Here is a 12,621-nt window from a genome sequence, read left to right on the forward strand (position 1 = left end):
AGCAAAGGTCCACCACTTGTCCAAGCTAGGCTATTGAAACATGGAGAGAAGGATGCTCCACCATTTGTCCAAGATAGGCTCCATTGAAACATGAAGAGAAGCAAGCTGCACCATGTCTCCAAGATGCTAGGCTCCATCGAAATACATTAAACCCACGATATTTCGTAGATGGGGGTTTACATTCAAGGTCCACCACTTGTCCAAGCTATTATGCTAGTAGCCTGAGTGTTTTGGTCTCAAGATTCACCATTTTTCCACTCTATGTTATTATATTAAGAATATGTGGTTTTAAGGTCCACCACTTGTCCAACCTATAAGGCTACATCTTAAAGGTTATTCTTATTACCACTTGGAGTGACCATGATAGGTTTTACATGGGGGTTTGGTTCCAAGGTCCACCACTTGTCCAAGCTAACTCTATTGAAACATAGAGAGAAGCAAGGTCCACCACTTGTCAAGCTAGGGTCCATTGAAACATGGAGAGAAGGATGCTCCACCATTTGTCCAAGATAGGCTCCATTGAAACATGAAGAGAAGCAAGCTGCACCATGTCTCCAAGATGCTAGGCTCCATCGAAATACATTAAACCCACGATATTTCGTAGATGGGGGTTTACATTCAAGGTCCACACTTGTCCAAGCTATTATTGCTAGTAGCTGAGTGGTTTGGTCTCAAGATTCACCACTTTTCCACTCTATGTCATTATATTAAGATATTGGGTGTTAAGGTCCACCACTTGTCCAACCTATAAGTTACATCTTAAAGGTTATTCTTTCTTACCACTTGGAGTGACCATGATAGGTTTTACATGGGGGTTTGGTTCCAAGGTCCACCACTTGTCCAAGCTAACTCTATTGAAACATAGAGAGAAACAAAGGTCCACCACTTGTCCAAGCTAGGCTCCATTGAAACATGGAGAGAAGGATGCTCCACCATTTGTCCAAGATAGGCTCCATTGAAACATGACGAGAAGCAAGCTGCACCATGTCTCCAAGATGCTAGCTCCATCGAAAAACATTAAACCCACGATATTCGTAGATGAGGGGTTTACATTCAAGGTCCACCACTTGTCCAAGCTATTATTGCTAGTAGCCTGAGTGGTTTGGTCTCAAGATTCACCACTTTTTCCACTCTATGTCATTATATTAAGAATATGTGGGTGTTAAGGTCCACCACTTGTCCAACCTATAAGGCTACATCTTAAAGGTTATTCTTTCTTACCACTTGGAGTGACCATGATAGGTTTTACATGGGGGTTTGGTTCCAAGGTCCACCACTTGTCCAAGCTAACTCTATTGAAACATAGAGAAAGCAAAGGTCCACCACTTGTCCAAGCTAGGCTCCATTGAAACATGGAGGAGAAGATGCTCCATCATTTCATCGAAGCTAACTATATTGAAACATGGGGGGTTTACATTCAAGGTCCACCACTTGTCCAAGCTATTATCGCTAGTAGCATGAGTGGTTTGGTCTCAAGATTCACCACTTTTCCACTCTATGTCATTATATTAAGAATATGTGGGTGTTAAGGTCCACCACTTGTCCAACTTATAAGGCTATATCTTAAAGGTTATTCTTGTCGGTTTGGTTCCAAGGTCCACCACTTGTCCAAGCTAACTCTATTGAAACATAGAGAGAAGCAAAGGTCCACCACTTGTCCAAGCTAGGGTCCATTGAAACATGGAGAGAAGGATGCTCCACCATTTGTCCAAGATAGGCTCCATTGAAACATGAAGAGAAGCAAGGCTGCACCATGTCTCCAAGATGCTAGGCTCCATCGAAATACCTTAAACCCACGATATTTCGTAGATGAGGGGTTTACATTCAAGGTCCACCACTTGTCCAAGCTATTATTGCTAGTAGCCTGAGTGGTTTGTCTCAAGATTCACCACTTTTCCACTCTATGTCATTATATTAAGAATATCTGGGTGTTAAGGTCCACCACTTGTCCAACCTATAAGGATATATCATTAAGGTTATTCTTTCTCACCACTTGGAGTGACCATGATAGGTTTTACATGGGGGTTTGGTTCCAAGGTCCACCACTTGTCCAAGCTAACTCTATTGAAACATAGAGAGAAACAAAGGTCCACCACTTGTCCAAGCTAGGCTCCATTGAAACATGGAGAGAACGATGCTCCACCATTTGTCGAAGCTAAGTCTATTGAAACATGGGGGGTTTACATTCAAGGTCCACCACTTGTCCAAGCTATTATCGCTAGTAGCATGAGTGGTTTTGTCTCAAGATTCACCACTTTTTCACTCTATGTCATTATATTAAGAATATTTGGGTGTTAAGGTCCACCACTTGTCCAACCTATAAGGCTATATCTTAAAGGTTATTCTTTCTTACCACTTGGAGTGACCATGATAGGTCTTACATGGGGGTTTGGTTCCAAGGTCCACCACTTGAATCATAGAGAGAAGCAAAGGTCGACCACTTGTCCAAGCTAGGCTCCATTGAAACATGGAGAGAAGGATGCTCCACCATTTGTCCAAGATAGGCTCCATTGAAACATAAAGAGAAGCAAGCTGCACCATGTCTCCAAGATGCTAGGCTCCATCAAAATACCTTAAACCCACGATATTTCGTAGATGGGGGGATTACTTTCAAGGTCCACCACTTGTCCAAGCTATTATCGCTAGTAGCATGGTTTGGTCTCAAGATTCACCAGTTTTCCACTCTATGTCATTACATTAAGAATATCTTGGTGTTAAGGTCCACCACTTGTCCAACCTATAAGGCTATATCTTAAATGATATTTTTTCTCATTACTTGGAATGTGCATGATATGTTTTACATGGGGTTTTGCTCCAAGGTCCACCACTTGTCCAAGCTAGATCTATTACATATATATTATACATACAATATTCAACTAGATTCCCTACCTATCATGTCCAGTAGCATGGATGCTGTAGCTTTAAGGTCCACCACTTGTCCAACCTATACTCTCTTATGTAAGGGAGATCTCGCTATAAATTCAAAACCTTCCCGCCTAAATTTAAAATTCAAAATCTGATTGCCTAAATTTAAAATATCCCTCCCAAATTTTAAATATCCCGCCTAAATTTTAAAATATCCCGCCCAAATTTTAAAATTCAAACTTTTTTATAAAAATTTAAATTTTAACCACTTAAATTTAAAATATTCCACGCGAAATTGATTTTAAATTCAAGTTTACCACAAAAAGATATCATTATACCACCTAAATTCAAATATGCAAACCTCAAATCATTATATTGTACATAAATTCAAACAAATTCAAATTAACAAGCCTAAACTGATATTAGTTTGCATAGATATGAATTTATCACACCTAAATTATGTCACCATGTTAGAGAGAGTGGTTAGAGAATTTGAACAAGGTCCACCACTTGTCCAACCTAGATACCAAGAAGGATTGAGTGTACAAGGTATTGTTTGGAGGTCCTTATAGTCCACTGGTCTCAAGGTCCACCACTTGTGGTAAGGGTCACCAAAAAGTGTATATATTCATCCAAAGAAATACACGTATTTTTGGTCTACATGTCCTAGTTTCAACCATTTATGTCCATTAGGTGTATCACTAAACAACACTACTATTTTGAGAAACAGAAGTTACAATCATATCTACAAATGGATTAGAGGAAAATCAGCTCAGCATACATCCAGAACTCGCTACAAGAATCGACTTTAACAGATCACGCAAGTAAGTCTTCCATTCAAGTTTACTAGTATTACAATGTGTTAGTTATTTGTGATATTTATGTATGTATATATACTATGTGTGCATATCGTAATTAAGTGTAATTGTGTATCTGCATTATGTATGAGTATTACAATGAAATAACACAAATACACATAGATAACACAGACGCACACATACATGAGCATGTATTTTCAAGAGAGAGATAGCAAGATACAGAGATAGATAGATAGAAGAGAGAGAGAGAGAAATACCTGTTTTCTAGAGAGAGGAGAGAGAGAAAGATAACAGATTTCACTGTGTTTATGTATGTGGAAGAGAGGAAGACGATGTATGGGAATATGTGCACGTATTTTCAAGAGAGAGACAACAAGATAACAGATTTCACTGTGGTTATGTATGTGGAAGTGAGGAAGACGATGTGTGGGAATATGTGCATGTATTTTCAAGAGAGAGACAACAAGATAACAGATTTCACTGTGGTTATGTATGTGGAAGAGAGGAAGACGATGTGTAGGAATATGTGTATGTGTGCGGGGATTTTTTAAACTACGTATCTCTGTCTTTTGACGAGAGAGTGTGTGTGCAAGAAGAGTTACAGAGAACCATCTTCTCTATATGGAGAAAGATAGAGAGTGAGAGAGAGAGAAATACCTGTTTTTTCTCTATTCCTGAGGTGTGAAGAAGCTATGCCCGATCCTGCCCTTCTGGAAAGCGTTGCGTACGTTGCTGTTTCTTTATCTTGTGTGCGAACTTTCAATCATGTGCGCTCCACCTGTTTGTTGTGTACGATGCCGAGCTTGCTCCTCTACGTGCGCGTGTACTCCAACTGTGTGCGATCCATGAGCGCTTTCTGTGTGTTTGCTGCTCGCCTGCTTTCTCTGTGTGTGTTGCTCGTGCGCTCTCTGTGCCTAATCTTGATAGGGTTTATTAGAATGCCACGTATGCTACAAGTCCATGTTTTATCATAGGATTAAAAAAACAAAAGCAATATAAAACATTAACCAATTCACACAGCCAAAATGAAAGAAATCATGGTTGAAAATATGCAAAACATGTGTAACTCTATACTATGAATTCACTTTATAAAAAAAAAAATTTTGGCGCTGCCCCTTGACCCCGCCCGGCACGCCGCCGGAGGGCGCTGCCCCGGACCCCGCCCGGAACAATATCCCAAAATCAACCTCCCAAGCCCCGCCATCGAGAGCGCTATATTCCACATCCCCATCAAGAGCGCTACCCCCAAACCTCACGTGGAAGCGCTGCCTTGTCACCCCATTGTGGCATTGCCCTAAGACCCCGCATCTGGAGTGCTAAATGGGAACATTCTTCATTAGTGAAATTTTGAACATAAATTATATTTAGCATATACTTAAATATAATACAAATATTAACATATTAACTATACTACTAATTTACTATAGCAGTTCTAGATTATGTTCCATACTATATTTAAGGTGCCAAAGGTTTGGCCTTATGGTCCTAGATTTAGCCAAGTGGTCAACACATATAGGACCAAGTGCACACTGTGCCACAAAACTTGGCCACCACTTCACTTGCCAAAGTTTAGGCCACATGGTCAATCCTAAGTTTCCAATGTTCTTATTATGTCACCTTTTGCCTCGTGGAAAACCTAGGCTTGTTTTCACATACTCAGGCACTTCAAGCCATAATAAATTTTCATTACTCTTCGGCAACCCTTTTGTTCAAGTCTTTGAAAAAACGTTGCTTAAGGCCACCCTAAACCATTTTCATTTAGGGGTGTCTAAAACTAGCTTTTTGGCAATTCGAGAAGAAAATGGTCAAAGTTTTATACTTAGTTTTAACCACTTGACCAATTCAAATATTGGAAAGCAAGGTCTTGTAATACTTTTCTTTGGACATCACACATTAAAACTAGGTCCCTCACTTGTCCAAGCTATGCTCTAATACAATAAAGGGCTTTTGGTTTCAAGATGCACCACTTTCCCAACCTTGATTCCATTAAAGAAGCTAGCTCTACTTAGACATTTAATAGCAAGGTCCTGTAGCAGTTCACATTGAACATTTTCCATGGCAGCTAGGTCCACCACTTATCTAAGCTATGCTCTAATACAGTAAGGGGGTTTTGGTTTCAAGATCCACCACTTGTCCAAACTTGATTTGGGAAGCAAGGTCCTATAATAGTTTGCTTTGGACATTCACCATTACAACTAAGTCCACGACTTCTCCAAGCTATGTTCTAATACACTAAGGACGTTTTGGTTTGAAGGAGAACCACTTGTACGACTTTGTTTTTGGAAGTAAGGTCTTTACATAGTTCACCTTGGACCTTGGACATTGGATACTACAACTAAGCCCACCACTTGTCCAAGCTATCCTCTATATATAGCCAAAGGGTTTGGGTTTCAAGATTCACCACTTTTCCAACCTTTCTTCCATTAAAGAAAGGAGGGGCATTATAACTAGGTCCACCAATTGTCCAAGATATGCTCTGATATAGAAAGGGGATTTTGGTTTCAATAATCCACCACGTGTTCAACCTTGCAAGACTCAAGGGATACTTGGACATTGGAAAGCATAGTCCTATAGTAGTTGATAGGTGGCAGTGGGTATAACAACTAGGTCCAACCTATGCTCTCATATAGCAAAGAGGCTTTGGTTTCAAGGTCCACCACTTGTCCAACCTTGCTTCCATTAAAGAAATGAGGGGCTACGTAAACATTGGCAAGCAAGGTAGAAAGGTCCTAAGGTATTTCACCTTGGATATTGGGCATTATAACTAGGTCCACCACTTGTCCAAGCTATGCTCTGATATAGAAAGGGGATTTTCGTTTCAAGGTCCACCACGTGTTCAACCTTGCAAGACTCAAGGGATACTTGGACATTGGAAAGCATAGTCCTATAGTAGTTGATAGGTGGCAGTGGGTATTACAACTAGGTCCAACCTATGCTCTCATATAGCAAAGAGGCTTTAGTTTCAAGGTCCACCACTTGTCCAACCTTGCTTCCATTAAAGAAATGAGGGGCTACGTAAACATTGGCAAGCAAGGTAGCAAGGTCCTAAGGTGTTTCACCTTGGATATTGGGCATTATAACTAGGTCCACCACTTGTCCAAGCTATGGTCTGATATAGAAAGGGGATTTTCGTTTCAAGGTCCACCACGTGTTCAACCTTGAAAGACTCAAGGGATACTTGGACATTGGAAAGCATAGTCCTATAGTAGTTGATAGGTGGCAGTGGGTATTACAACTAGGTCCAACCTATGCTCTCATATAGCAAAGAGGCTTTGGTTTCAAGGTCCACCACTTGTCCAACCTTACTTCCATTAAATAAATGAGGGGCTACGTAAACATTGGCAAGCAAGGTAGCAAGGTCCTAAGGTATTTCACCTTGGATATTGGGCATTATAACTAGGTCCACCACTTGTCCAAGCTATGCTCTGATATAGAAAGGGGATTTTTGTTTCAAGGTCCACCACGTGTTCAACCTTGAAAGCCTCAAGGGATACTTGGACATTGGAAAGCATAGTCCTATAGTAGTTGATAGGTGGCAGTGGGTATTACAACTAGGTCCACCACTTGTCCAACCTATGCTCTAATATAGCAAGGATGCTTTGGTTTCAAGATCCACCATAATTTCCAACCTTGCTTCCATTAATATAGCAAGGAGGATTTGGTCTCAAGGTTCACCACTTGTCCAACCTATGCAAACCTTTTCCATGTTGTAGCATGATTTTTTTTTGAAGAGTATTTTTCTATAACTATGGATTTAACAATGTAATCTTTTTCACTTACAGGATGGACTTTGAATCTGGGGAGAAAGTACATATGATACTTGACAATGAAATTGTTGGTATTGGCTGTGTGTGTAGAACAGATCCAGATTCCACTTGTGGTGGTACAAAGATAGGGCAAGGAAATGTCTCCATACTAGTGGAGGAATGCTTGAAGGATGTGGTCCTACCTTTTCCTACAATGGATACTTCATCTCTCCAAGGCTCATTATGGAGTGCTGTTCGATGGTCAAAGCTTCTTTTGCAATCTTTTGTATTAAATGGGAACTTAATTGATCCACAGGAAAGCTACAATGGTGATGAAGAACATGATCATTCTGATCCTCTAGTTACAGATGCAATACCTATGACAAGCCCAGAATTTGAAGCAATGATTCGAGAGTCTTGGAGAAATCAGAGGGTCCTTTTAAAAGATGACACAATGATGCAAACCATGAATGAAGGGACCATCTTATATGTATTTCCACATGATTATGTCAACTTTCAGGAACTTGGTCCTGATTGTGTGGGTGTGGGTATTGAAAGAGAAAATGCAAGCATTGATGATGTGGTTGAAGTGGGTAGCATCACTTTGCTAAAGTGGCCCATCAAGCAGACAACAATGTTGAATGGGAGCCCATTACAACGATTTGTTCCTGTTGATGGCATGCATGCTACATATGAGGATGTATCCAACGATGACAATGTTGGAAAAAAACTTGATGGGAGTAATGTTGTCCAGTTGTCAAGGAAGAGACGATACACTTTCATGAACAGGACTCAAAAATCAAAAGCAGCACCAGCTTCGACTTTTTACCTTTCAAACAAATCAATTCAAAGGGTATCATGCATTGATTGTTGTGCACAAAAATGTTGCCAGTTTGCAGATCGTGATATGGTGACAAGGTTACGACAACAGTTTTGGGGAGAGTCTCAAAAATCACGCACTAATTATGTTTATGATGTTCTTTCTATATGTTATCAGAAAGATGAGAAGTCACGATACCAATTCAGGCTAAATGGCTCTATTGTTTGTTGTAGAGCATGGTATGAGCTACATGGAATACCAAAGACATCATTTTATCGATACAAGGAGAACTTTGAAAATGGTGTGCGCCAATATGTACATGGGAACACATGTACATTGAGAAGGGGACTTCAACATACTAGTTTAGCAAGAGCACTACTAAATGAGTTTGTGGAAAACAACTCTGAGAAGATGCCACATAGAAGTAGAACACTGCTAGATGGCTCAAGAGAGACTCAATTGGTGATTCCATCAACATACAAACAAGTGGATATTTTATGTGAAATCAACACGACACTTGACCAAATGGGCTATGAGAAGAAGCTATCCCAATCTTCTTTTGGTAGAATTTGGAACAAAGAGTACCCACATGTCACTTTAACAAAGACGAGTGAGTTCTCTAAGTGCAATATTTGTAGCTCAATCAAGGCAAGGTTAGAAGCTAAACCTTCTCTTGAAGAGAGAGCTCTTCTCTTGAGGGAGAGAGAAGTTCACATGGCACAACAAAAGAGTTGCAGAAGCCTATATTATGCATGGCGCACGTATTCAGAAACTCAACCACAAAAATATGTATGCATAATCCATGATAAGATGGATCAAAAGAAGACTGCCATTCCTAGATTACGCATTGTTCCCAAGGGTGTGGATTCAGGATATAATCTGCAGGTGGCATTGATTGGCATGATCACTCATGGACATGGAGAAGGTCATTACGGACACTTTGTCTTGAATGGTTTGTGGCCAGCTGATCCAAATCTTACAATTGGCTCAATTGCTAATTGTTTACATAACCTAGAGAGGATAGATAAGCATCCTCTTGGTGATCTAGTAACAAATGGACTTCCAAGGAGCAATATTTCACTACTACATGCTTTGAACTCAAGGGATGCTTTGGACTACCATAACTTGAGTGATGGAAAAGAGCCCATTGTGCAGTCGTCAGAAATTGCAGAAGAGGAATTGGGGTCAACATTTTGCAGATTGCCAGAGAACTTGTTGCTACAATTGGATAATTGTGCAGGGGAAAACAAAAATCGATACTTATTTGCCTATTTGTCAATGCTTGTTGCAAGGGGTGTTTTCAAAACCATCCAGCTGGGATTTTTAATGGTTGGGCATACACATGAGGACATAGACGCCATGTTTAGTAGGTTTTCAGAGAAGCTGAGAGTTACACAAACCTATACTTTGCCACATTTGATGGATACATTACGAAACAGCTCATCTTCATCTCCAGCTCCATTTTTTCTCACAAAGATCCCCGATTTCAAGCAATATTGTGATGGCTATCTTTGTGATGGACAAGACATACTTGTTGGACATTCCAAACCGCTTCAGTTCAGGTTCTTTATGCAGGATGAGACACCAATGATGCAATATAAGGCACATGTAGGTGTATCAAGTTGGAGTGGAAGTATTCGCCTTTGGAAAACAGACACAGAAGGCAAGCCAATGTTACCACATGGAGATCCACCTCTAGTACAAATGGCGGAGTATGTCAAGGCCCACGAAGAAGTCATTTTGGGGCTAAAGAACTATATAAAATTTTGGAAAAATTTAGGGAATGGTTCAAGTATTCCGCGATATTATAGACCCGTGATAGATTATTGGAGTAAGGTAATTGAAGAGATTGGAAAAGCAATCATATCAGAGGGAGTCTTGTATGAAATGTTTTGGCCAAAAACTCAAGAATATTCTCACCTACAAAGCACTACAATGAATTTGCAACAAGGAGCAGAAAGATTCCTAGGCCTTGAAGAGTTGAACGATCATTTTTGTGGGCCTCAACGAGATAGGCCAAGGGAAGAGTTTGACCCTATGTCTGATGTGCACCAAGGTGACTTTCTTATGCTTGTTCCGAGTGACACAGAAATCTATCCAGTGTGGCTTGCAATGGCTTTATCTGACATTGATAATGAGCCTACATCACCAAACTACAGAAAACTCTTGATTCAATATTGGGCACCTTGCGCGAGAAAAAGTGGGATGACAGATACTCAAGCTTACAGCAATTGTTGGAAGGGTTATTGGGTGTCAACTATAAGGACCCACAAGTGTGGGAAACTATAGATGCAATTGTTTGGTCCTGGAGACCCAACAAAGAAGGACCATTTTCTAGAATAAAGATTCCAGAAAGGCATGCTCTAAAAGCCAAAGAAGGCCTCACTCGTGCACATCAACCACACTTGGATCAAAGTTCAGATATGGTATCAAATGTGGAGTAGAATTATGTGGAGCTTCTATTGTGACTATACTATTCAATTTGTAAACAAAATCTTTTTTGTATCTTCCTTTGTTTTATGTAATTTATAGTTATTATTCAAATCCATGTGTTGTACATCCTCTTGACTTTTGGTGTTTATCAACACCACAATCCTATGAGATTTTCACTTTATTTACTAACACCACACCTCAATTTTTCCCACTTTAAGTGGAAAATTCCCAAATTACATGAATTTAGTCGATTTGGAGATTCCCATAATGTGATATTTTTACCAAAATACCTAATATGGTCTTAGAGAGTGTGTGCTGTCAGTCTCGCACGTGGGGCCTGTCAAGCACCCCCGCACGTGGAAGGAGAATCAAGCGAGAGAGAGAGAGAGAGAGAGAGAGAGAGAGAGAGAGAGAGAGAGAGAGAGAAGGGGAGGAGGGGGGCACAGCGCCTGCAGGTCAAATCAAAGGCGCGTGATTGGTGAGAGAGAGAGAGAGAGGGGTACTATTTCCGTTTTCAGTTTCAAAAATGCCGGTTGACGGCGAGGGAAAAGGAGAAATTCCACCGAAAGTTCCCAAGCGTGCGCGCGCGCGAGAGAGAGAGAGAGAGAGAGAGAGAGAGAGAGAGAGAGAGAGAGAGAGAGGAGAGAGAGAGAGAGAGAGAGAGAGAGAGAGTTGTCTATGCAGGCACTGCAGTGTGTAAGGATAATGGGAAAGGGAATTCCGGCTCCCTCCCCTGACGCGTGTCAGTTGCAGCTTCGTCCGGTGGTGTGGCCTGCAGCGCCCGGTAGGTTGTAGCACAGTACGCACAGAGAGAGCAGGAGGGCACGTGGCAGCTCCTCCGGCCCTCCAAGTCCGCGCTTGCGTAGAGAGAGAGAGAGAGAGAGAGAGAGAGAGAGAGAGAGAGAGAGAGAGAGAGAGAGAGAGAGAGAGAGAGCCCCTACACCTCTGCCCTTGCCGGTGCTCTTTGTCACCCTACGCCAGACTTACTGGTCGTTTCGCATCCATCCACGCCTTGCTCCCGTGCTCCCTGTCCCCTCTGCATTCGACAAGCAGAGCACTACACCAAGTGTTCCGGAATATCATTTTTCCAAGCATACAAAATTCCTTTCCTTCAATTTTCCCCGCAACATGGTGCAAGCTCTTTCCTCCGGCCGTGTGTTCTGCAGCCTGGCAACAGAGCGACTTAGCCAGTGCGCTAATAGCGAGAAAGAGAGAGAGTGTGTGCTGTGAGTCTCGCACGTGGGGCCTATCAAGCAGCCCGCACGTGAAGGAGAATCGAGAGAGTGAGAGATAGAGAGAGAGAAGAGAGAGAGAGAGAGAGAGAGAGAGAGAGAGAGAGAGAGAGAGGGGGGGGGGGGGGAGGGGGGGGGGGGGGGGGGGGGGGGGGGGGGAGGAGGGGGGCACAGCGCCTGCAGGTCAAATCAAAGGCGCGTGATTGGTGAGAGAGAGAGAGAGAGAGAGAGAGAGAGAGAGAGAGAGAGAGAGAGAGGGGTACTGATTGCCGTTTTCAGTTTCAAAAATGCGGTTGACGGCGAGGGGAAAAGGAGAAATTCCACCCGAAAGTTCCCAGCGAGAGAGAGAGAGAGAGAGAGAGAGAGAGAGAGAGAGAGAGAGAGAGAGAGAGAGAGAGAGAGAGAGAGAGAGAGAGAGAGAGAGAGAGAGAGAGAGAGAGAGAGAGAGAGTTGTCTATGCAGGCACTGCAGTGTGTAGGGATAATGGGAAAGGGAATTCCGGCTCCCTCCCCTGACGCGTGTCATTTGCAGCTTCGTCCAGTGGTGTGGCCTGCAGCGCCCGGTAGGTTGTAGCACAGTACACACAGAGAGAGCAGGAGTGCACGTGGCAGCTCCTCCGGCCCTCCAAGTCCGTGCCTACGTATAGAGAGAGAGAGAGAGAGAGCCCCTACGCCTCTGCCCTTGCCAGTGCTCTTTGTCACCCTGCG

The sequence above is a fragment of the Adiantum capillus-veneris genome, chromosome 9 (assembly GCF_014529385.1).
Source record: "Adiantum capillus-veneris isolate H3 chromosome 9, ASM1452938v2, whole genome shotgun sequence".
Classification (NCBI taxonomy): Eukaryota; Viridiplantae; Streptophyta; class Polypodiopsida; order Polypodiales; family Pteridaceae; genus Adiantum; species Adiantum capillus-veneris.